Below are 25,499 nucleotides of genomic sequence, written 5' to 3'. Positions count from 1 at the left end.
AAATACTCTAACCATAACCAGAAAAATTAAGATCGAACCTAATCCAACACCCTGGCTCTCTAAAGATACCCTAGCAACCATGAAACGTAGAGACAGTACCTGGAAACAATGGATAAAGACAAAATCTTCTTCTCTCCACCTTTAAATTCAAAAAACTAAGAAACCTTACAAAATAACTCATCACTCGAGATAAGAAAAAAATTCTATCAAGAAGCATAATCCACCCATACCTCAAACCCTAAAAAAATTTGTTTCCACCCAGGTAAACCTTCTATGCTCAACCCCTTCCCCAATAAAACTCCTCTTGAAACCTCCACCCTACTAAGGAACTACTTTGTTGAATCTATTCGCAAGCTAACACCCCCAACAATCCCAATCACAACCCCCACCCCCTCCACCACTTATTTCCATACAACCTTCTCCTGAAACCTGTTTCTACTACCTATATTAAATCCCTCTTGCAGAAACTTAAACCATGTTCTCCTTCCTTTGACAACCTAACCCCCAATTTCTCAAACTTGCAGCCAATTCTATAGCATATTCCATCTCTATACTTATTAACCATTCTATTAAAGAATCTTCAGTCCCAGAAATTTGGAAATACTTTTGTACTATTACATTGCACAAAGGTGGAAACTCCACCGACTCTTCTAATTTCCATCCAATAGCCATCTTCTCCCCTCTCTCTAAAATTCTAGAGAAATGCAATCATAGACAACTTCTTAAATATCTACTTCAGGAAAATCTGCTTACCCTCTCTCAACATGGTTTTAGACCACATCACAGCACATCTACAGTCCTAGCCTTCACTCAGACTATAGCAGAGGCTAGAGATAACAATAAACTGGTATCATGTCTTTTGCTGGACCTCTCAAAAGCATCTGACACCATCTCCCACCCTAAGTTCCTTACTGAACTTAACCTCTCATCATCCACTACCCTCTGGTTCTCTAGCTATCTTAACAGACAGCAATCCATTAGATGGCAATCCTCCTGCTCACCTTTCTTACCTATCCAAACCAGTGTCCGCAAGGATCCATACTAGGGCCCCTTCTCTTTAATATTTTTACAAACAATCTACACTCAGCCTGCTGCACCTCATCACTGATCCAGTACACCAATGATTCTACTCTAATTACCATCTCTGATAATGCTTCCAAACTTCACTCCCTCACACAGACCTCTTTTAACTCCACTGAACACTGGTTAATCAATAGCCAACTCATTCTTAACCCAAAGAAAATCAAACTTCTTCTTTTTCTTCTTAAATCAATGTCTATCCTATAAACTTCCTTCAGTCTCTCTCTTTTCCCTAGACAACACCATCATTCAAGCTTATTCCCATACTAAACTTCTAGGAATCAGAATTGACAATCAACAAATTTGACCTCCATATCCAATAGTCCATAAAAAAAAACAATGAAAAACTCAGATTAAAGTACAGAAAGAAAAATTCTCTTATCCATCAACTTTAGAACTTCCCTTGCTTAAGCCTACCTCCATCCCTGTCTACTCTAAGCTTCCCCTATATTTACCCACCTACAAGCAAATCTTTTAACCAAACTAGAACAAACTTATAACCAGTATCTAGATTTGCCTGTAACTCCCCTTACAAATCACATCACTGACTTGCCCACAGAGAACTACAGTGGCTTGAATTGTCTCAACTACTCCAACTGAGGTACAGATGACACAGTCACTTCTTTTCAAACATGAAAACTGTCCCTCTCTGTCCACCCTCCTAACTCTATGCAGACTCTCTTGCCATCTCAGTTCTGATGACCAAATGCTAATTGACAACAACAGGCCAAATAAAATAATAGGTACATTATTCTACAAATCCTCCTTATCTCAAACTTGGAACAAACTCTCAACTGATCTATGTTCTAGTCAATCTTTGATCTATTTCAAAAAAGAATTAAAAAACTGCCTTGCTAGCTCTCCTTCCTGCTCTTGTCACCACCCTACCTAATACAATTTCTCCCCTAACCATCTGTCTACAGCAATTTCTTCTCTCCTTCGTGGTACATTACCTTTATAATAATTAGTACTGTATTATCTTTGCTCTGCCTCTGACTAACCCTATACTTAATCTCACATTTAGCTGTGCCTCTGACTAACTCTATACTTAAATCTCTTATTTTTCATCCTCTCTCCTCTTATTATTGCCTCTCTCACACTCTGGAGTCTCCTATGTATTCCTCACTTCTGTTTTAATTACCTCTTCAATATCTCTTTTACCTTGTTTTCCCTCATTAAGATGTAGTTGGGGGTTTACATTTTTTGTTGATGTTGATATATCTTAATTTTGTTCATAGGTTCATACGTAGGTACTAGGCTATCAGCCCTAGGGCCTATACAAGCCTAGCCATAAAGGTACCCTGGCATTTGCTACCTAAGAAAATTATTTTCCTGTGCCCCTGGTGAGCAGAGCCACAGAGGTGATCCCCGGGGTGAATTTCCTATTTCGCATCCAATCATCAAGATTTTTTTTTTTTTTAAGAGAGCTAATAAGGAGCTTTGTTTGATACAGATAGGTAATTTGTTCCAGAGTATGGGAATTCTCTGGGACAGGAAGTTATCCTTCTAGCATGTTCTGTTTATTGTGGTGACAAAGTTTAGGTCCCTAGACCATGTTTGTTAGGAGGGATTGGGATTTCTTTAAGTGGAGCATGTCCAACAGCTCTGAATTTGACATAGCTGTGTATGTTAAGCAGAGATCGCCTCTGAGTAGGCGATATGCGACAAAGTAAAGCTGGAATATTTTTTTAGACGGTCTGCGTAGGGCATCTGTTTGAGGCCAGTAACTCTCTTTGTGAAGTATTTCTGCAGCCTTTCCAGTTGTTGTAGATGTCTTGTGAGGTACATACCAAAAGGGGCATTGTACTCTATAATGGGTCTAGTGAGTGATGAGTAGAGGGGAACAATGACCTCTTTTTTCCTAGATGAGAAACCTTTTGTGATGAGGTGTGCCATGTAGAAGGATTTCCTGACTACTGTGGCGATTTGATTATCAAAGGAGAGACTACTGTCCACCTGTGTTCCAAGTTCTCATCACACTTTTGGTGTTAAGTAGACTACCACCTATGTGGTAGTTTATGGATACAGAGTTTTTACCAAAGGGGATGACAATGCACTTTTTGGCATTGAGCTTGAGGCCATGGCTTTGACACCAGGCATCAGTCACAGTGAGGCCCTTTTGTAGGATGTCCACATCATTAGGAGTTACAATTATGGCTCCTAGTTTGCAGTCATCTGCAAAATTCGTTAGTGAAAGACCTTCTGTGTTAGCCTGTACTTCAGAAAAGTAGATACCAAACAGGAGAGGACCCAGGACTGAACCGTGTGATACTCCAGTTGTCACTGGTCTGAAGTCGGATTTGGAGTCTGCTACTTTCACAGTGTGGGTTCTGTCAGTGAGCCAGTTGGCAACCCATCTTGTGATATAGGGATTTATACCTAGTTTAGTGAATTTATCTATAATTCCAAAGTGGGGGATGGTGTCAAAAGCCTTGCCGAGATCTAGATAGGCTGTGTGAACCACCTTACCCTCATCTACGGCTTTGGTGACTGCTTCAAAGAAGTCAATCAGATTTAGGAGACATTATCTGCCTTTTACAAACCCAAACTGGGTGGGGTCCAGAGTTTGGAGATTACCAATGTCTTTGTTTATAGGTTCCATGATGATACGTTCCATGGCCTTGCAGACCAGGCTCGTTAGGCTGAGGCAATAGTTCCCAGGGTCAGTGGTGGCTCCCCCTTTGTGGAGTGGGATATATGTCGATGTGCGCCATTCAGTGGGCACAAAGCCTGAGGTGAGGCTATGATTGAACATGGTGCTTAGGTGGGGTGCCACTTCATTCTGTAGTTCATGTAGAATGCAGCCTGGGATGCTGTCAGGTCCCATGGATGCTGTGTTCATGGCTTTGGAGAGTGTGGTTTTTACCTGTGCAGCTGTGATTACAGGAACTTTGCATTCTTCTGGTATAGAGATGGGCCCTTTAGGGGGTGAGGGGGGTAAAGTTAGCACTGAACCTATCTGCAAGGATGTTGGCAATATCAGTTGGTTCTGTATATTTAGTGTCATTGTGCTGCAACTCAGAGCAGATCTGAGTGTTGCCATTGAGATTCTTGACATAGCTATACAATGCTTTGTGGTTATCTTTAGAATCAGTGGTGATTTTGTTTTCATAACTAGCTTTGTAGGATTTTATGAGGGATCTCAGCTTCTTACTGAGGCTGACCAGGGAGTTCTTCCAGCCATGGGATTTTATTCCTTTTTTGCAACAGTTTCTTCTGTTGTAGAGTTTGTTTATGGCAGGGGACCACCAGATTGGCTTCCTTTTTTTGAAGGATAGCATCTTGGTTCTGTTAGGGATAGCATGATCATGCACTCATGTAAGTGCTTACAAAGTGCATTTGTGTAGGATTCAGCAGTCGGATCTCTATTGTCCATCTGCATGGGTGTTGTGACGTCTGCTACTTCTGTCTTAAGAAGCATGAAGTTGGCTTTGGAGAAATTTTTTACAGTGGTTTCCCTAATGGGAGGGGTGGAGGTGGGAAGTGGATGTCTAGGCTGATTAGCCTGACCAACGAGGAATTGACCTCTGGTGTGGAACACCGGTCACCCATGTTGGTGATGACCAGGTCTAGGATACTGCTGCCCTGGTGGGGGTGTGGATAAGTTGATCCAAGGCATTGGAATTTATGAATTCCAGAAAATGTTGAGCAAAAGAGTTGGTACATGAGTAGTTTTCAAAGTTAATGGTGGGGTAGTTGAAATCACCCATTATTAGGGTGTTGGGTTGTACCCTAATATTTTCCAGTGTATCAAGAAATGAGGACTGGGAATCCTGGGGCATGGTGGGGGATCTAGAGCAAGTTACAATTTGGATTGCGGTCTCGCCCAGAGTTAGTTGCACTTGGATAATCTCAGATGCATTATGCTGAGCAACTAGCCTGGAGGTGTGGATATCCTTAATGCATATGGACATGCCTCCACCTTTAGTGTTTCAGTCCAGGTTAGGTGGCCGAAAGGTGTGGTATGACTTATAGCCTGGTAATGCAGGGGTGCTCTCTGGAGCCTTGAACCAGGTCTCTGTCACTGCACAGATGTCAATGTTCTCCATTTTAAGGAGTGCCTCAACTGAATGCATTTTGAGGTTTAGACTTCTTGCATTGAGTAGCATTACCCTCAGATTTTGCTTGCTTGTACCTGTTAAGGTGGTGAATTTGTCATTTGAACCTTGCCTACAAAAGGCACTATAGGGGTGGCAAGAGCCTTAGCCAGTATCCAGAATCCCAAGGGCAACAGGTGCAGGCCATCACTGGCAAAGCATTGTGGTCTGTTGATCATGTCATCCCAGGCAGATACTGGATCCCCTTAGAATGACACCAGAAACTTTGCCAATTGTTGAAGTCAATCATTTTGTCCTTGTACTGTGGTATCATTCTGGGTGATGGCAGGATGTTACTCAGGGCTAGGGTCATACCTGCCTGGGCTACAAGATCAGAGAGCTCCTCCATGTCTCTTTTCATGTAGTCTAGGGAAGTATGTCTCAGGTCATTCACACCTACATGGACAATGGCGGAGTCATATTTGTACCTGTTGTGGAGTGGCCTGAGTGTGTGCATTATGTGGCAGATCCTGGCACCCAACAGGCAGCTGACAGTAACTTTCTCCTTGCTTAGCCTGGTGAGTGGAACATCAGTGTGCCTGACTATACAGTCACCTACGACTAGAGTGTTGGGTATGTTGTTATGCCTTATGGGCTGTGGTTGAGTGGCACACTGAGTTTGTGGGCTATGTGTCATTTGGGTTGTGTTGGGGGGTGGAGGTTGCATGCGCTTCTGCTTTGGAGGTCTCTGTTGCTTGACCAGGTTTTTATTGAGAGCCTCTGCAAATGTAGGTGTGTGTTTTGTGTTGCTGTGTGTGTGTTTTGGTGGTGTAGGTTTTGAGGGGCTATGTGATGAGTGTAGTGTGGTGCAAGTGTTTACCTTCTCCTCTTGACTGTCTACTCCAGTCTTGGGTGAAGAGAACTTTGTTTCCAGTTTGGCTATATAAGTGCATCTCTCACAGGTTGTAGTGTTGGGTGGTAGGAGGAGAGGGTTGTCTGTGTACATGAGGCAATTGCTGCATTGCCCCAAGATGCCCAGATTAATCAGGTAGACAGGAGAAAACACCAGGAGCTGACCCTTAGACATGCCTGGATATGTGCTTATTTATTAAGTACTAAAAACTGTTTTCCTCTAGACAAGTGAGGAAAGTTGAGTGTGTAGTAATTTGTAGCTTATTTAGTGCTTATGAGTTCTGAACAAGTGCTGAGCTCAAAGAAACAGATTTGAGTGCTAAAACTAAAAAACTGGCTAGTTCTAAGGGAAAATATGAAGAGCAGACTTTATGGCACCAGGAATAGTTTAACCCTAGCTAAGCGTCAATGCATAAAGTGTATTTTTTTATATAACAGTAGCAAATGAGCAATATGTTCTTTTACTTGTTTGTTAAATTCCATTTGGTAAAAATGTATGTAGTTATGTATTTATTTTTTAGTGAGGGAGGGTATTTGGGGGCTTACATTTATTTTTGATATTGCGAGATCTCAATTTTGTTCAGTCTGTTCTTTTACTCATTTGTTAAATTCCATTTGGGATTCATATTACCTAAAATAAACTGTTATTGTGTCATGGATATTTTGTATGTGGAACTTTTCTCCTTGGGTCTCCACTGAAAATGGGCCACTGGCCCAGTTGGACTAACCTGGTTAACAAAAGACAAATAAATAAATAATATAACAGGACAATAAACTTAAAACAATATCAATACAGTATTAACTATTAAAGATCAATTAAAGAAGGAAACAGACACTGAAAAGCTTTTGAAACAATTAGATGGGATAATTTATTTAAAATTCTGGGCTTAAATGGCTTTCCACAAAACTTTATTTCATTATTAAAAAATATACATTATGATATATTATAATACCAAGGCTAATGTGAAATTAGGTTCCTTATTTATCAGTTTCATTTAAAATTTAAAAATGCACATAACAAGGTTGTCCTCTCTTAAAATGTTAGTTGCACAAGCACTGTGAGATATTGGCATCACCTGTTAGAATGAATATAGCCATTCAAGGAATAAAAACATAAAAAATATACACATATTTGATGATGATATGCTAACTTCCAAGATGTCTGCACATTGAGTAACAGTAACTTAATTCTAGCTCTTCCAGTGTGTAAACAGAAACTTAACAGAGAAAGCCAGTGGATCTAGATTTCTGGGTGAACTTCACCGGCTAGTAAATGCACTGCCTGGATGCCAGGAAAAAGAAATACAGAGGACCTGAAGGAAAATCAGCTACAAAAGGTGATTACTGACTGGGAAACGTACTGCTGCCATTCAACAAAAAAACACTTAACAGAAAAAATTCACTGAGACAAAATACAGAGAGTAATTAGAAACTTTGAAGATTTCAGACCTTCACTTTAATGATAAAAAATACATGATTATGAACAATAATACATTTTCAAAAGTAAAATAAAAGATAAGCTAGGGAAGAACAAGAAATGAAATATTTGAGAATTTTAAGCCGAAAGACACACAACAACAACAATAAGAATATCAAGGAAAGAAACAAGAGACAAAAGCTATGCGGAGATCTTAGTAGCAATAAATGGGTTAATATCAACACAGAATAGATATATTTATTTCTGCAGAAAAACTACAACTCATAAAAAGTATTTTATTGCCAAAGCGACTATACATTACTCAAACCACGTCTCTTACTCTTATCACATTACAAATAAATATTTTCAATACAATAAAATTATGATTTTATATGGTACCCAAACAAGCCAACAGGCGCATATAAACACCAAATTAGAACATGTGATAAAGGGGACATCAAAATAAAAGATCTAGAAACATACACAAAAACACCATCACTAAAGTAATACTGCACAAGATACATAGTGTGCATAACAAGTTAATTGGAAAGACTTATTATAGTAGTCCTTATTTAACTCAAACAAAATTAATATTACACAGCGAAAAAGTATGACTAAAAACTAAATAACATATTATATACAATATCACATTCACCCGCCAGCAAATTCATCTTATGTTACTCTCTTAAAAAATAAACAAATCATTATGGGACACATAGATGCAAAAAATGCTTTAACTTATTTATTTCCTCCTCTATAGCAAAAGGATTGTTGGCATGCTTTAACATAATATATTATAACTGCTTTTAATGTAATAATTTAAAATAGCTACATCAACTAGAATTGGAATATTGTTTAAATTTCAATGATTGCTTGTGGATACAAATAATCAATACAAAAACTCAATAATTATTGTTTAGAATATCACAGGACAATGACAAGGACATTCCACATTAACTGACGTATGAGACTGTATACAAGAAAAAACTAATGTATGTAGACTATTAGTCTTATATAAGATTCTTAAAGTGTACAAAGAGGAGTTGAATGAAACATTATGAAAATGTATACTACAGAAAGAAGAAAGCAATTTAACAGATATATAATATTTATGTTAAGAACCATGTGAAACACATCATTAGTATAACATTAGAAGGTGTTCACCTGGAAATGTAAACACCAAGCATTCTATATTCCACAAACACTAGCCAAAATAAACATAGACAACAAAATAGAGATATAAATTAAATACTTAGGCAGAATGGAAACATTTTAACAACTTTATTGAATTATTACTATTTGTTCACAGTTACAAACATTATACATCACATATATTTTATACAATTATCATCAATCCATCATTACATAAATTGATCAATTTCTGCCTTGACTTAAACTTCACTTCTCTCTTCCAAAACATTATTCTGCACATATTATTCCTCAAATTTCAATTTTTTTCTATGTAGTTTGCTTCTCTGATTCTAAACATCCTACTTCAAGTTCTTTTATCTCTGTTACAATATTCAATACATCAAACACAGTTGGTTTAGACTTTGATTTCCATTTTCTAGGTAAGTGCTTTTTTGGAAGCCACCAGAATTAAACTTAACAAGGCAAGTACTATGTCTAGGCAATTCAGATCCATATCTCATCTCAAAAAAATCACTCCTTAGCTATACCCATTTGCTCACCTAATATTTCTAAAAGAGTACTCTGTAGGACATTTTTGAAGTCAGCCAACTCATTACACGATCCAGTTACCTCTGTCTTACCCATCACACCTCCAACATTTGCCATCTAATGGAGAAAAAATTATTTGGAGTCTACACAAACACTTTCCCAAAATGTCTAAATCTTCTGGACTTTGTTGCATACTTGGAATCCATACAGTCCCCCTATTGTTTGCTTATGAATTGTTTATCTAATCTATTTTCCCAATCTTTTTAAAACTGCTCTGATTGATTTCTATAGTTACCATGCAATATTTTATATGCCCTACTAATTATCCCTTTTTAAACAGTAGCTTCTGTTCTAGATTCAGCTCGTAGCTGGGAGTGTTTCAGTATGGTTTGTGATTTAAAATGCTTGCAACTATGATTGTGCTTGTGTGGTTTAATTTCCATTTCATTTATATAAGTGTATAACTGCCTATATAGTAAGTGATGATTTAATAAAGATGTTTCTTGTTTAAAAAAGGCTGAAATTTAATAATTTATGATATATAGCAATATGTGAAGTATAATGTTTATGTTAATATAGTTTTATTACCTTTACATGAATGTAAATTTGCCTATGTCACAGTGATAATTCAATAAAGGTGCTTGAAAAAATGTGGTAGGTATGTCACAAGTGATAATTCAATAAAGGTGTTTGGGAAAAAAAATCTACCAGAGCATGACTTTCAATTAGGATTCTCTTAACCCTTTCCCCTTGCCTGTACTCTGATATCAATCCCTGATAGGGAAGACAGTCTGTAGCCTGCAGTTCAAATGTCTTGTTTCCTTCTTTCCTCTCTATTACCTTTCCCTCTCTCTCACTAATTATTTTCTCCCAACCAAAACTGGTTCCTTTGACAGTTTTCTCCAGTAAATTCAAGTCTCCTCTTACATATTCTCTGTACCCCTAAATGCAGTCATCCCTATTGGCAGAACCTACTTTCTCTGGTCTCATGTTGGCTTAGTTCTTATAATACCTGGTGATACTTTATAAATGTAATGTTCTGTATGGCTGTTGTTATTCTCCTTAAAGATCTGCATCCAAAATCTCACTCTCTCCTTACTTCCTTAATTTTTCCCTGGCTTCATCATCATCCCTTTCTACTTTGAATTACAGCTTTCTGATTGTGTTATAGATATGAGCCTTAACTGTACAGCTGTAAAACATCCCTTCAAATAAGGTAATCATAACCACCTTGCTCTATTTGAGGGATCAATTTGTCTCAATTGACCTTTGCCCTCTTTTCCTGGCATATAAAAATCCTTCAACTCTTTATTAATTACTGTCCACAACTTCTCCTCAGTTTGATAAAAATATTCCTGTCTGCACAGAAAAAGTACAGTTTTGTACCTACCATAAATGTAGATGTCCGATAGATATGCAACTGCAGTCATAACATGTGGGTTGTCCTGCCTCAGGCAGCCCTCGGTCGGCCGGATTCCAAAATCTGGGTCCGACGTCGGCTGATGTCGCATTTCTCTCCAACGTCAGAGCGGCTGGAGTACATAAGCATCAGCCGACGCCATTTTCTTCAGTGTTTCTTGCCCCAGATGCCAGGTGCCCTCCAAGGAAGGCTGTAATCAAATTGGAAGACAAAAACAGGATTCCAAACAAATAAATGAGCAATAAAACAAATACACCATAACAGATATCCCCAGCTAAGAGTAAGAGGGATAGGAGTGGACCCTAGGCATAGAGGGGTATGGAGAGAGGGAAAAACCGACTGCAGTTGCATGTCTATCGGACATCTACATTTATGGTAGGTACAAAACTGTACTATGTCCTTCAAGAATGCAACTGCAGTCATAACATGTGGGTAGAATACCATAGCTTAGCTGGGGGAGGAGGTATGCTCTAGGAAAGAGATGGTGTGGCAATCAAACCCTGCAGGACTGCCGAAGCAAAGCCTGCTCTGGATCTGGAGTATAGAGGGAGATTGTAGTGTTTGGAGAATGTATGCACAGAGCTCCATGTAGCAGCTTCTAGAATGTCCTTGGTAGGCACCCCTCTTAAGAATGCTGTAGAGGTGGCTGTAGCTCTGGTGGAATGTGGTCTGACATTGGCTGGAACAGTCTTTCCATGAAAGGAATAGCAGAATCTGATGCAATGTCCAATCCATTTAGAAATAGTCTGTTTTGAAATTGCTTTTCCTTGGACTGCAGGGGCGTAAGCTACAAAAAGTTGTTCAGACTTCCTACTGGCCTTGGTTCTGTCCAGGTAGTATCGAAGTTGTCTGTGAATGTCCAAGGTATGCAACAGTCTTTCCCCCTTATTCTCAGGATTGGGGAAGAAAGCAGGCAGATGAATGGCTTAATTTAAAGAAACCCTAAATACCACCTTTGGCATAAAAGTAGGGTTGGTCCTTAATGAAACCCTGTCTCTATGAAAAATAATAAAGGGTGGTATTGCCATTAGGGCCTGTAGCTCTGAAACCCTTCTTGCTGAGGTAATTGCCAACAGGAAAGCTGTCTTCCATGAGAGAAATTGCAAGTCAACTGAAGCTGCTGGCTCAAATGGAGGTAGAGTCAGTTTTTCTAAGACAAAATTGAGGTCCCAGGCTGGCACTGGGGCCTTTCTTGGTGGCTTAATGTTCTTGATTCCCCTGAGGAATTGTCTTAGTAAGGGGTGAGAAAACAGGAGGATCAGTGTTGTATCTAGCTGAAATAGCAGATGCATGTATCTTTATGGAAGAATATGAGAGGCCGTTCTTTAACATATCTGCCAAATATTCCAAGATGAGTGGGATATTCAACAATGATGCATCATGTCCCTTGCCGGTATTCCAATTGCTGAATCTTTTCCACTTTGCTAAGTAAACCTTTCTGGTGGATGGTCTTCGAGCCTCTGTTAGTATCCGCTGAACTTCCTTGGAGAGAGATAAGCTGAAGTTATTTATGGGATCTCCCAGGCTGTTAGCTGCAGTGTCTGAAGATTTGGATGCAGTGTTTCGAAATTGTGTTGAGTCAAAAGTAGAGGCCACTCTGGGAGGGCCCACCTCCTGGTGTGACATATGCTCCATAGTAGTGGGTACCAGTGTTGTCTTGGCCAATCCGGAGCTATTATGATTCCCTTGGGCTTCTCTGTTTTGATCTTTAGTAATACTGAGGTCATCAGTGGCAGAGGTGGGAATGCATAGATTGCTAGGGAGTTCCAGTTGAATGAGAGGGCATCTATTTTCCAAGCTTTTGGATGATATGTCCTTGTGCAAAATTTTGGTAGAAGATGGTTGAGGTGAGAGGCAAATAGGTCCACTTCTGGCTTGCCCCATGTCGAAGTGAGTTGTCTGAAGGCCTTCGGATGTAACCTCCACTCGTGTGGATCTGTGAAATTCCTGCTTAGGCTGTCCACCAACACATTGTCTTTTCCTGGAACAAACTGGGATTGTAACTGGATGTTTAGGCTCAGTGATTTCTCCCAAAGCTGCATTGTCAGTCTGCAAAGGGGGTAAGAGTGGGTGCCCCCCCTGCTTGTTTATGTACCACATCACAGTGGTGTTGTCTGTCCGTATCATTAAATGGCCTTGCTGGAGTTGGTGTTGAAAAGCCTCGATGGCATGCATTACTGCCAGCATTTCCTTTTGGTTTATATGCAGATGTGTTTCCTTTGGAGACCATTGTCCTTGTATACACCTGCCTTCCATGTGCGCCCCCCCATCCAAGGTCTGAGGCGTCTGTAGTCATGGTCTGTGTTATCTGTGGTTTTTTGAATGACATACCTGTGTTTTCCTGGCTCACCAAGGCCCACCATAGGAATTCCTTTTGTAGGCATGGAATGAGTGGTATGATTGTCTCCAAGTTGTTGCTGTGTTGAGACCAAATGCTTTTTAGGTACCATTGAAGCTTTCTCATGTGTAGTTTTGCTAATGGAACCAGTAGAATGTAGGATGCCATGTAACCCAGGGCCTGTAGGAATCTCCTTGCAGTCATCTGGGTGAGTTTTGCTAAACCTTTGAAGTAATGAGTTAACTTCTCTTGCTTGTCTTCTGTCAGGTAAGCCATCTGAGAGGTTGTGTCTAGTTTGGCTCCTAAGAAGATTATTTGCTGGGATGGCTGCAGTCTTGACTTTTGGAAGTTGACTGTGTATCCCAGAGCTTGAAGTAATCGTATGACATAATCCAGGTTTTTGTCAACATCAATTTGTCGTCCGCTTGTATGAGGCAGTCGTCCAGGTGCGGGTAAATTTGTATACCCTGGAGCCTGCAATGAGCAATTACTGAAGCCAGGCATTTTGTAAATACTCTGGGCACAGTAGATAAGCCAAATGGCAATGCTGAGAATTGATAATGCTCTGGCCCTGCAAGAAATCTGAGGTATCTTCTGCAGCTGTGTCTGATAGGGACATGCAGGTATGCCTCCTTGAGGTCCAGAGTAATCAGCCACGACTCCTTGCCCAGCATGGGAAGGAGTTGCTGTAGAGTCAGCATTTTGAACTTTGGTACTATGAGAAAGGTGTTTAATGCGGACAAGTCCAGTATTGGTCTCCATTGAGATTCTTTTCTTGGAACAAGGAACAGTCTTGAGTAAAACCCCTGGTCTTGTTCTTGTTGTGGAACTCTTTCTATTGCTTTCATTCGAGTCAGCAGAGTGATTTGCTTGATAGCCTCTGCCCTCTGATTTTGTGGTAGGTTTGGCATGCCTTGTTTTCTTGGTAAGGTATGAAAATGAAACCTGTACCCTCGGTCTATAATGTCCAAAATCCATTTGTCCTTTGTCAGTCTGTGCCAGTTTTCTGCAAACAGAGATAATTTCCCCCCAAGGGAGCTTCTAGTTGTTCCCTGGTAGGCGGTAGTAGAGGAAAGTCATTGAGTTTGTGGTTGTTGGGCAGGTGGAACCCCTGCGTCACTTCTTTGGTTTCCTGGCTGCCACTGTCGTCCCCTGTAAGGGCCTCTGTACTGGCCTCTTCCTCGGCCACGTCTGTTCTTACCCCTTTGAAACTTTTCTGGATTAGGAAAGAACCAGTTTTTTGAGGGCCAATTCCTACTGAATCTGGGGGGTTGAACCTGGAGGAAATCTTTCACAGTCTGAACTGATTTTGCTTTTTCTTCGATGGTCTTTAACACATCCTTAGCATTTGCACCAAAAAGCTTGTTCTTTTCCAAAGGTGCATCCAGAAGTTTTGCTTTTACATGATCTGGTAGAGGTTGATCTTTAACCAAGCATGTCTACGAATCACTGCCCCTGTCATAGCTGCCCTACATGAAGCTTCCAGTGCATCATATCCACACTGCAGGAAGTGATTGCTTACTTGCTGAGTGTTATGTACAGCTTCCTGCAAAGTCTTCCTGTCTAAAGGATCAGGAGAAGCTAATGTTTTTGTAAATCTTCTAAGAGATAATCCTGATATTGTAACATATGAAAAAGGCAATTTAAAGCTCTCATAGATAAGGTAGTGGATGTGTAAACCTTTTGCCCCATCTCTAATGACCTCGCTTCCCTGTTGGAGGGCAAAGGATTTTTGAGGTGGAGGCTGAAACTCCTTTAGGCCCCTGTGAAATAGTTTCCAAATCAGCAGTATGGGCCCTGAATAAATGGGAATGAGTTTCTGGGACCCTGTAATACCTGTCTGGCTTGGCTGGAGCAGGAGGAAGAGAATCAGGGGTAGCACTAGAGTCAGAATACAAATCATCCAGAACATCAAGTACAGGAGGAACAGCTAAGGGCCTGTGCTGAGGCTTCTTAAGGAAAGTCCTCAGGCGTTTCCTAGAATCAGAATATTCCTGACCTTGCCACTTGAAATGTTCCCTCATGGTGTGCAGAACTTCCCCAAAAGAAATATCCTCAGGAGGGAGGCCGAGGATGGAATCTTCTGCATCCGAGTCCTCATAGGTCTGGAAGAGCTCTTCCTGGCTATCAGAGTGGACAGAGCCCTCAGAATCTTCATCTGAAGGAGTAGGGTCAGAGGGTTCAACCCGGGCCTTTATCAGGAGGAGGCTGGGATGCTCTCTCAGGATGGGCCTGTGAACCTCTAATCATGGAAATTAAATCAGCAGCCATGGACATAATTTGTGTCTCCGGAGTCGGCTGAGGTAAGGATTTAGAAGTAATATGCTTTGTTTTGCTGGCTGCCTTAGCCCTAGTGTAGGCCTTAATAGACATAGCCATAGGAGGCCTGGCAGCTCCACGTGCAGGAGTGACCTTGTCTACAGCAATGGTCTCGGGCATTTCCTCGGTTTCGGTATCCGGAGGAAAATCTATAACTGGCGTTGGAGTAATGTCTGGAATCGGAGTCGTCGGTAATGCGGTGTCTTCGGTTCGGAGCGGTGGAGAGACCGTGGGAACTGGAGCACTCGCGCTAGGTTTTGGCGTGGAGTCGGTGGTAGACGCGGGCCGAGGATGTCGGTACCGGTCTTTTCGCTTTTTGGGAGTTTGCGATGTCGGAAGATCCGACTGCATGGTGTAAGCAAAATTATCGCCGAAAAATTCTTCAGCGAACTCCGCCCGGCGCCTGAGAGTGCGCTTGTTGAAGCGAGCACAGGCTACACAGGCCGAGACGTCGTGGTCTGGGCCCAGGCAAGGGAGGCAGTAAGAGTGGAAATCCTTATGAGGTATTTGTTTACCACAAAAAAGACAATTGTTAACTTTTTCAGTAATTTCTGACATCGGCTGAGGCAAGAAAAGGTCCCCAATGGGGTACTTAGCTTTTTTGATGACTTCGGTATCGGAGAATACAGGAGCTGACCGACCGGCACTTGCGAACTGCTTCTGCTTCGGGCACTGCGCGGTAAGAAAGACTGAAGAAAATGGCGTTGGCTGATGCTTATGTACTCCAGCCACACTGACGTCGGAGAGAAATGCGACATCAGCCGACGTCGGACCCAGACTTTGGAATCCGGCCGACCGAGGGCTGCCTGAGGCAGGACAACCCACATGTTATGACTGCAGTTGCATTCTTGAAGGACATCTAAAGGGACTAAAACATTTTCACTGCTTTTATTTTGTTACCCATAAACAACAGCTTCCTGTTTCCATCTCTTCCCACATATCCTAAACTGTCAAAACAGAATCCTTTTAAACTAATACTCCTAAATACTTCATTTCATCATGTCCCTGTAAATATGGGTATTGCTGAATCAATTCATGTTTGAATACACAGTTTACCTTTATAACCTTTGTTTTGTCTTCTTAAATTTTATATCTCCAAGAGACTTTAAAGTGTCTCAGAATTTTCCACAACACTGAGATGTCCTTTTTTTGTTTTTATCAGGTACAATATCTGCAAATAAAGCCAACTTTTCTTGATTATCGTACCAATTTGAATTTCTGAGTCCCTTATTTTGTTTGCCAGTGGCTCTAAATAAACTGCAAATAAGAAAATGGAAAGAGTAGACTCCTGCCTGGTTCCTCTGTTCAGAAACAATTTGTAAGACAGGAATCTTTCCACTTTAATTTTTATCTCTGATCCCGCCTATATCGTCTTAATTAACAGTATCATTGTATCAGGGAATGCAAATGTTTCCACTGCCATACTCATAAATCCCAACTTACTCTATTAAATGCTTTCTCTGCATGACAACCCACCAACAACAGTGGTATTTTCTTACATTCTGCTTCCCTCTGGATTATCATTGTTATATTAATAATGTCTAATCTTTGCATCCCCTCCACAAAACTAAATTGATCCTTATCTATCAGTGTTGGCAACATTTTTCCATTCTTCTAGCTATCATAGACATAAACCCTTTAGAATTGTGGCTTAAAATTGAAATGGGCCTATATTAAGCTGGGTCTGATGGGTCTTTATCATTTTTAGGTATTACAGCCACTACAGCTTTCCTCCAGGATGTTGGTGCTTCCCCTCCTTTTAAAATACTAGTAAAAAAATATTTCAGATTTTTATCATTTTCTTCCTTCCAAACATCCCCGATACTATCATCTATTCCTGGAGACTTTCCTACAGATTGACAATACATCATCATTTTTATCTAACCTCTTGCTACCTGAACTGTTAACTGTTGAGCCTCATCTACCTCTAACCTTGTCATACCCAAGTCTTGCATAAATACATCCATTTGTGTTTTTTTCTTGATTTCCATGGTCCTCTGCTTTAGATAAATTTGCATAAAATTTCCAAAATACTTCTTATACTTCTACAGGATTTCTTTCTATTTTTCTTGTTATAGGGTTCCTAAGTTTACATTCCTTTCTACTTTCTGTTTTTGTGCTAAAGGTTTTTCTGCTCTGGAGTTATTACCAAAAAGCAGTTTCTTAACAGTAGTTTTTCTAAACTCATGCATATTATCCAAATACTCCTTTACTTCCTTTTTAACAATCACATTTATGCCTCTTCTTGTTCTGTGAGACCCCCCCTTATCCTGCAAAACTTTAACCTTTGTCAAACCCTCTAAATGATTCTTGCTACTACTTAACAACTGGAAACATTTTTTATGGCCGAAATACTGTTAAAAGGCAATTGGGAAAAATATTTTTTTACAGGATTTATGTTCAGACGATTTCTTTCTCATGGAAGATATGATGTGCAATGTGCCTACTTTCCTTGAGACAACGAACAATACTATGTCTTATAGACTATAAAGGCCACTGCAAGAAGTCAATTATTAAAAAATGAAAATGTGACAGTGCTCCTCAGTTTCAAAGATTTTTTTTATTTTTTTTTAAAGGAAGTAATTTCACAAGCATCTGAGATTAAAGGATAACTTCCACAAACTTTAAATTAGATCCTTTGTCCAAAGTAAAGTAACTAATAAGACACTTGAAATTATTGCATGTCTCATACTTTTTAACATCTTGATGCATGATATTCTATTAATTAATAAGTAAATGTATAAATGCAATTACTAAATTAGTGCATTGGTTGTAAATATTGTATATAATTAACTGTTTACATGAATTTGCTATTACTTATATGGAAAAAAGGTTGTTTACAAAACTGTATGTTCTTAATGTAATGATATTACATCTTAAGCAAAGCAAATTAAAAAAAATGTAATTATCTTGCTTTTAAATGTTTTAGAGTAATCTGTTAGTATTACAGTGTGTTGTTTTGTTGGATTTTGCACTGTGCTTTTCGGTTAGTTTTACTGTGTATGTCGAACTGATACAGACACAAGACTAAACACTTTTTGCAGCCCTTGTAAATGAACTTACAACTAACAGATTACCAGATTCATATACAGTTTGTGTATAAAACTCATACATAAAATTGTACAAAACTAACTTATACTCCAATCTCAACTTCATGGTAAAATACTGCGCACATGATAGCCAGTAATAACAGTCTGTGAAAAACATTGTATTTCCTTAACAAATAGGGAAGAGACTGTAGCTTTAAGGGGTCAGGTTGATAGAGGGTATTCTGGACAGTGATCAGCAGGAAAAAGCACAGAGAAAAAAGTGTTTAGCAAACACCAGCTTATCAAAATCTCTTGTAACAGTCCTTTAGATCACTGCGAAAGATACCACATTTCATTAATCTTGGTACTAAACTAATTCTGTTACGAAGAAACCTGATATAAAATTAACACAGTAGCTTATTAAACCACAAAAATATAAGCCTCATACATACTGCACACATTTAACTTATTACTTAAGGAAATACTTCCTCATATTAAAATATCCTACTAGTGTTCTGTATATTTATCATCAAGCATTTTGACTAAAATTTTAATAGCAATACTCTTCTAATAAAATGACAATGTCTCTTAAAGTATTTAAAATTGCAGTCACAGGCTTCAACAAAATGATGCCCTAGGACACTACCTCATAACACAAAAATAATGGCAATAATTGCTTATGTTTAATTTGAAAAAGATTTTCTGACTTAAGTGCTACAGTTAAAAAACAAAGTAAAATACACCTACCTTAAGAATGGTATCAAATTCTGTAGTACTGTGAATACTGGGCAATAAACTTACATGTGTTTTTGTAGGGGCTGCACTCCCTGTGTGCCCATGTGTATTGGGGTTCAATAACAGCTCTTTAACACTATGGCCATAGCAACATTTAGATAATGAGCAATTTTCAATTAGTTATCCCTTTTGATAAGTGGGGCATAATAAAACCTGTTCCTTTCTAGACTTAACATGAGCTAATCAATCATTTTTTACTGACGGAGAATGCATGGAACTGGGATGACACTGCAACATTCAGAGGCAAACAACAGAAATAGTTTTCCATTCTCTACATGAAAAGGCATAGCTTAAAGAATAAGTAAAACATGTTTAAACGTTAAGTAGAATACATTGATAATAAATGTCACTTATTCAGAATTTGTTTTATTTTATTGTACTTTTTTCTTATTACCTGATCAATGAAAATTATCCCTAGTCACATAAGAACTAGGGAAATATTCCACTACAACAGCTATTTACCCACAACTTTCAGTACAGGCAATTCTTCACAGCATCTTATAACTTCAATCCTCATTATTATTTTAAACATGAATAAACTACAGAGAGCTGTATCAATCACTGTCTTACATACAGCCACATAAACACTCAATGCTGACAACTTCTCACTAGAGAGATATGGCTGTCAAGGAGCAAGGCATGGCCTTTAAAACCAAGGCAATTCTACACACTGGAAACTAAAATCACATATGATTAAAACAATAGTTTGTTATGCTTATAAAAATTTATCTTGCTGAAAGCCAGACAATGTTGAATCCCTTCTTTACAGAAACATAGTTCAGCACTGGCTTGGAAAACCTGTTTTTTTTTTTCACTCTAGCATGTTTAATTTCTCTACATCTGTTTTGGCTCTTTTAAGCATAAAACACTGTTAATGATTTTAAGATTTTGAGACACTATGTGAGAAAAAAATACCCCATTCACAAACAGCAATCCTGCTACACAGTTAACCATCATAGTGGCTTTATTAAGTAATGCTTGTGCAGTGTCAAAGTCATCTGTACAGCTCATGGAAAGAATCTGCGTTTGTGGGACAGGCTCTGGCTCCCTTCCACTACTATGCAGAATCAGTGCACGATTACTCATAAAACTGCTGCTCAGTCACAAATGATTGATAACATATTACCCCTACAATTTACCTGCAAAGAATGAAATGAACATTTCTGTAGGACAACTATCTGCCTTCAGGCCCAAATAAGGGACAAGCCCTCGACACATCTCATCTCATATACACCGAAATGCATGGTCAAAGAATAGCAAGTGAATTAACAAGAATAAACTGCACAGCAGTCTCATACAGGTGTTTATGCACATGGTAAGTAACTCACCTACATTCCATAATAAAACAAAACTTTAGCTGTGTTTGGGCAGTTGAATCCCAACTGGTACACAGTCACATGTAAAGAAACCACCTGGCTTACCACAACCATGAGTTGGATTAAGCAGCTACTGAATACTGATGTGAAGACATTTCCAATATAATAAAATGACTGCTTGTAAGGTTATCGGGTAGACAAACAGATATTTCATCAGAATTACTTCTATATTTCTTCAAAGAGAAAAAAAACTAAAGTTACCACAAGCTAAACTTATGGAAAACATGGAAAGCTAACACAAACAAAGTCACTAACTATTTTATATAGGGAGGATACCCCCAAAATGATATATTCCCCCCATGCCTGTTGCATCAGAAATCAAATATAATTGATCCAAATACAACAATAGAAGAATGAAGCTAACAATCTTGACGTAAATGCACAGTTAGTCAATGCGGTGGCAAGAAGCACAGCACACATCACAAAATCAGAGTATTTATTTTATTTTACATTTGTTGACCGGGATAGTCCGATTGGATACATGTCCATTTTCAGCGGAGGCCCGGGGAGAAAATCTCCAAAATTACAAAGAGATAAAGACAAGCAAGTTACAGTATATACACAAACATACTGTATTAACATACAAGTTACAGTCTCACATTTCAAGCCTATGAAGAATACAGTTTATATTAAGAAATATATACAAATGTGTTACAGTTTCTCTTATCAAACCTATAGGTGCAGCTATATTCAGAGTATCTGCAGAGATGTTATGGTTTCTCTTTTTAAACCTTTTAGTGTATGAGGTAAGTCGCTTTGAATAAAAAATTGCAGGGATATGGAAGTAGATTAGGCTTTAGTCAGGTTTAGAGCAAGGACATAACCAGTGAGTTTTAAAATATTGGGCTAGATATTTTTTTAACTGATTAAGGGAGGGGTTCAGAGTAAGGTCAGATGGGAGCGAATTCCAGGTTTTGCCTACTGAATTTGCAAACAAAGATTCTCCAGATAGGTTGTTAGCTTTAACAGACTGAACCAAAAGTTTTGTAGTAGAACGAAGCGGTCGAGCATTTTTGTAGGGATGGATAATGTTTTTAAGGGAGGGCATTTTTTTGGGATGGTTAATAACCTTGAATGCTACAGTAAGTTGATTATATTGAATTAGCCTGGGGAGTTCTAGTCATCCTAAGAGGTTTAGGTTTTTACAATGGGGTGTCCTGTACGGAGTTCCTGTAGCAAATCTGGCAATTTAATTGTAGCAGCTAGAGAGTTTGCTGAGATCAGTTTTGTTCAAGTTAGTGAGTACTGGCAAGGCATAGAGTAAAGTTGAAAGCAGGTGGGTACGGGCAATGGCAGTCCTAGCTAGACAGTTGAGAAAAGGTTTGTTTTAGTATAGGGATCCAAGTTTTTTATTAATGGTTTTAATAGTTTGGTTTACATGCATATCATATTTGAGGTTGTTGTCTATTAACACCGAGGAGTTTGGTATACATATCTGGTGAGATTATGGTCCCATTGTTAGATGTTATAGTAAACAAAGTTTGAGAGGATTTGTGAATAGGGGAGAAGAGCAATAGCTTTGTTTTATTAGGGTTTAATATCAGCTGTTGATTAGAGATACAGTTTTCCACTGTATTAAAGGTTTTCTGGGTTAAACTAAGGAGATCTGTAGGGGTAGAGGCTGACCAAATCAGGATGGAGTCATCGGCATATTGTATACAGGTTGTGTCTGGGATTACAGTGTGGAGGTCATTGATAAAGAGGGAGAAAAGGGGACCTAACATGGAGCCTTGCGGGACACCAAGGGTAATGGGGAGAAGGGTGGAGAGTTTGTCTTGCCAAAGTATAGCCTGCTGTCTTCCACTAAGATAAAACTGAAACCATTGTATGGCATGGTTGTTTAGGGATATTTTATTTACGGTAAGTAAGAGTAGCTTGTGGTTAACCATGTTGAAGGCCTTGGAAAGATCAAGAAACTGGGCAGAAGATAGTTTGTTGTTGCGGTTGGAATTTATGACATTAGAAAAGGAGAGGAGGGCTGAGGTGCGAGTGTACTGAGGTCTAAATCCATGCTGGGAGTTGGCCAGAAGATTATGTTGAATAAGGTAGTGTTAAGAGTTGTTTATGGATACACTTTTCCATAATTGTAGCGAGAGGGGAAAGGAAAGCTATTGGTCTATAGTTTGACAGCTCAATAGAGCTGCCTCCTTTGTGGAGTGGTACAACATGTGATATTTTCCAGATAGAGCCTTCAGTTATGGTTCTTTTTATCAAAATAGAGAAAGGTAATGCTATAACAACAGCAGCTTTTTGCAGGTGTCTGCAGGGAGGAGGTCAGCTGAAAGGGTGGTTGGTTTGAGTTTTTTTAATTAGGGTTCTAATGAATGAAGTCAGAACTTTTTGGAAGCTGAAGGAGAGAATGTCACTGAGTATTCCCATCCTTCCAACATACATTTAACACTTCAAAAATACAAACCTACACTAAGTCTCCATACAAACACATCCATCAGGGGCATGCAAAAATCCTCAAACTAGGAAATTCAGTGTTTACATTTTTTCTGGTTTGCTTTTCAAACATAAGTTTGCTAAAGGCAAACACATTTATGCTAGGTTAACTAACTGGCATAGTAAACAGAAAATAAGCATCATTTTCTGCAAAGGAGTGTTCCCTTCAGCATGAGTCATGCAGGCGACTATACCCCCCAGCACCCCTAAGTTTAAACTTACATACTAACTCTGAGCTGCGGCACTACTGGAGCAATAGAATCTCCCTTTCAAATATGTAAAGTGAGACTGGCATCTCGAATACAACTAAATTTTTTTTTATCTTCTAATTAAGCCCCTACCTGATGCCTCCCTGGAGATGAGATTTAATCTTAGTTATGCCTTAAATCATTCTATCCTTAGTCTTGTTTTTTATAGCCTACTATGTTACTAGTAGAACTAGACTTGTACATTTTAAATTTGTTTGTTTTTCTCTCTTGAAATGTAAGACTGATAAGTTTCTGAAATGTTATTGCCTTGCCACTCTTGTACCACTTAAAAATCTATGTAGAAAATCTTTGATGTATTGTTAAATATTTTTACTTTATGTATATGTATATTCAACACTGTAATTTTTACTGTACCGGAGCTTTTCTCCCCGGGCCTCTACTGTAAACGGATATATATCCAGCTAGACTAGCCCGGTCAACAAATGTAAAATAAATAAATAAATAAATAAATAAATTACTGCTCGAGTCCTCTGCAATCTGTTGCAATATCCCATAATAATATGCAATTCACAGTACTAGCAAAAAGAACAGCAGTGCTGTTGTAGTACAAAGCAACATTTATCACCAAGCTTTTCATCAATGTACTGTTAACCAGATGGAAGAATTGGAAATCTTCCTCAAAATTCATGTGCATTGTTGGTGGAACAAGCTGAATGATAAAGTAACTCTGCAAACACAAACAGTGAATGCTGGAATGACCTGATCTTAACAGATTAACTAGCACTGAAGTTCTACACTGACTAAAGTTTTTAATCCACTAAAACAGAAGTTTTAAATCCTATACTCAGACTGAGACAAACAGTGGAAAGGGATATCAAAGGAGGTATCCTGACTATAATATTTTATAAACTGATTTGACTACAGTACTTTAAATGCTATATGGTGTCTTTGTTTCAAGATTACACAGCCAAACTTTACAAAGTATAGACATCACGATACTATTCAGTCACATCTGATGATTTACTTCTCTTCTGGTCACCCATCTTCCACCTTGGTTGCAACTCATTCTCTATAATATGCTCTTGGGAGCACTGTGAGGTTGCAGCCTCCAACTCCTCATTTTAGAGATGTCCTCAGAGTGGGTTGGAGGATCTGCATGACTAAACTTTAAGTTACTAATGTTTGACAATGGCAGTGTGTGAACATTAAAGTGAGCTTTGCAAGTAAAATATCAAAAACTGAAACTCGCTATAAAACTTCTGTATTTTGCTGGGGAGCCCCTGCATACCCACAACTCTGCTATTTTAAACTCCTGAGATCTCTGTATCTCAGAATTAGTATATATAACCAAATGTGGTCACACTTCTGTGTGTTGAAACCACCAGTATTACAGTACTGCTGTGCTCCCTCCTTAGCCTTCTAGTGTAGATCTCCATAGCAGTCATCATGCTTTGGTCAATTCTGTTACATTTCTGAAGTTTCTTTACTAGCTTCATATCAGCGGCAACAATTATAGTCATCCCTTTAAATCTCTGCTAACTTCACATGTGTAAGAAATACTACAGCAGAGTATCCGCATAATGCAACAAAGTACTCTGAACAAGAAAAGCATAATTTTATTATACTGGTGGGCATATTTCCAATTTAAAATCACACATCACTAATGTTAACAGATTTTGTTAAATTCTTTACTTGGGTGGTAACACACGCAGATAAATAGCCCTCTCTATTTTCTAGTGTTCCAAAGGATATTTTTTCCTCCCATTATGATGATCACACTCCCGCACATGCACTCTGCCAGTGCAGCCCTTATGGAATCTTCTGTAAGTCATTTATATACACACACCCAAGGTGACATTAGAGGAGAGGAGAGGAGTCAATATTCCTCATCCAATACACATGGTACAAATCCTTGAGTTTCTGAAGAGCCAGCCATCTCCTGCAGTTTCAAAAGGAGTAACATTATCAAAGACATATATTCCAGTAAAAACAGACTCTGTTTATTAAACCATTTTAGTGTACAAGAGGTCAAGGTATTCTACTTTTTGTTTTTCTCAATCAAAGGTACAACTGACAGTTGCTATTAATATCTGACAGGAAATCATTAAAGTAAGTCAATTACATTAAGTTTGCAGATCTGTCCTTGTGTTCTACTGCAGTCAATGAGAAACTGCTTTAATTAGTAAATGTGTAGTCTACAATTAGAAGCTTTGAACATGAGGTGGCTCATTTACAATTTTTTTGTATTTAGCTTCAAACAGAACTTCTGCAGATAATACTGTAACTGAATTGCAATTTCTGATTCCTTGCGATGTTAATACAACAGACACCATACAGGTACTGAAAATACTAAAGACAACCAAAACATGACTGCAGTTTTTTCTGTTTATTGTGATGAGACACCTTTTTCCCCTAAAAATGTTTCTCAGACACAGACACACA

At 38.9% G+C, this 25,499-nt stretch overlaps 1 protein-coding gene across 6 annotated transcripts in view; it reads right to left on the bottom strand.

Moving 5' to 3' along the window:
• Nucleotides 1-25,499, bottom strand: part of PHC3 (polyhomeotic homolog 3) — a 1,318,531-nt gene that overhangs the window by 1,135,059 nt on the left and 157,973 nt on the right. The gene's annotated exons all lie outside the window — the stretch shown is intronic.

This window comes from Protopterus annectens, chromosome 4.part1 (genome assembly GCF_019279795.1).
Source record: "Protopterus annectens isolate FY-2018-M chromosome 4.part1, PAN1.0, whole genome shotgun sequence".
Lineage (NCBI taxonomy): Eukaryota > Metazoa > Chordata > Ceratodontiformes > Protopteridae > Protopterus > Protopterus annectens.
Note: the sequence above shows the minus strand (reverse complement) of the source record. Positions and strands in the feature narration are given on the sequence as shown.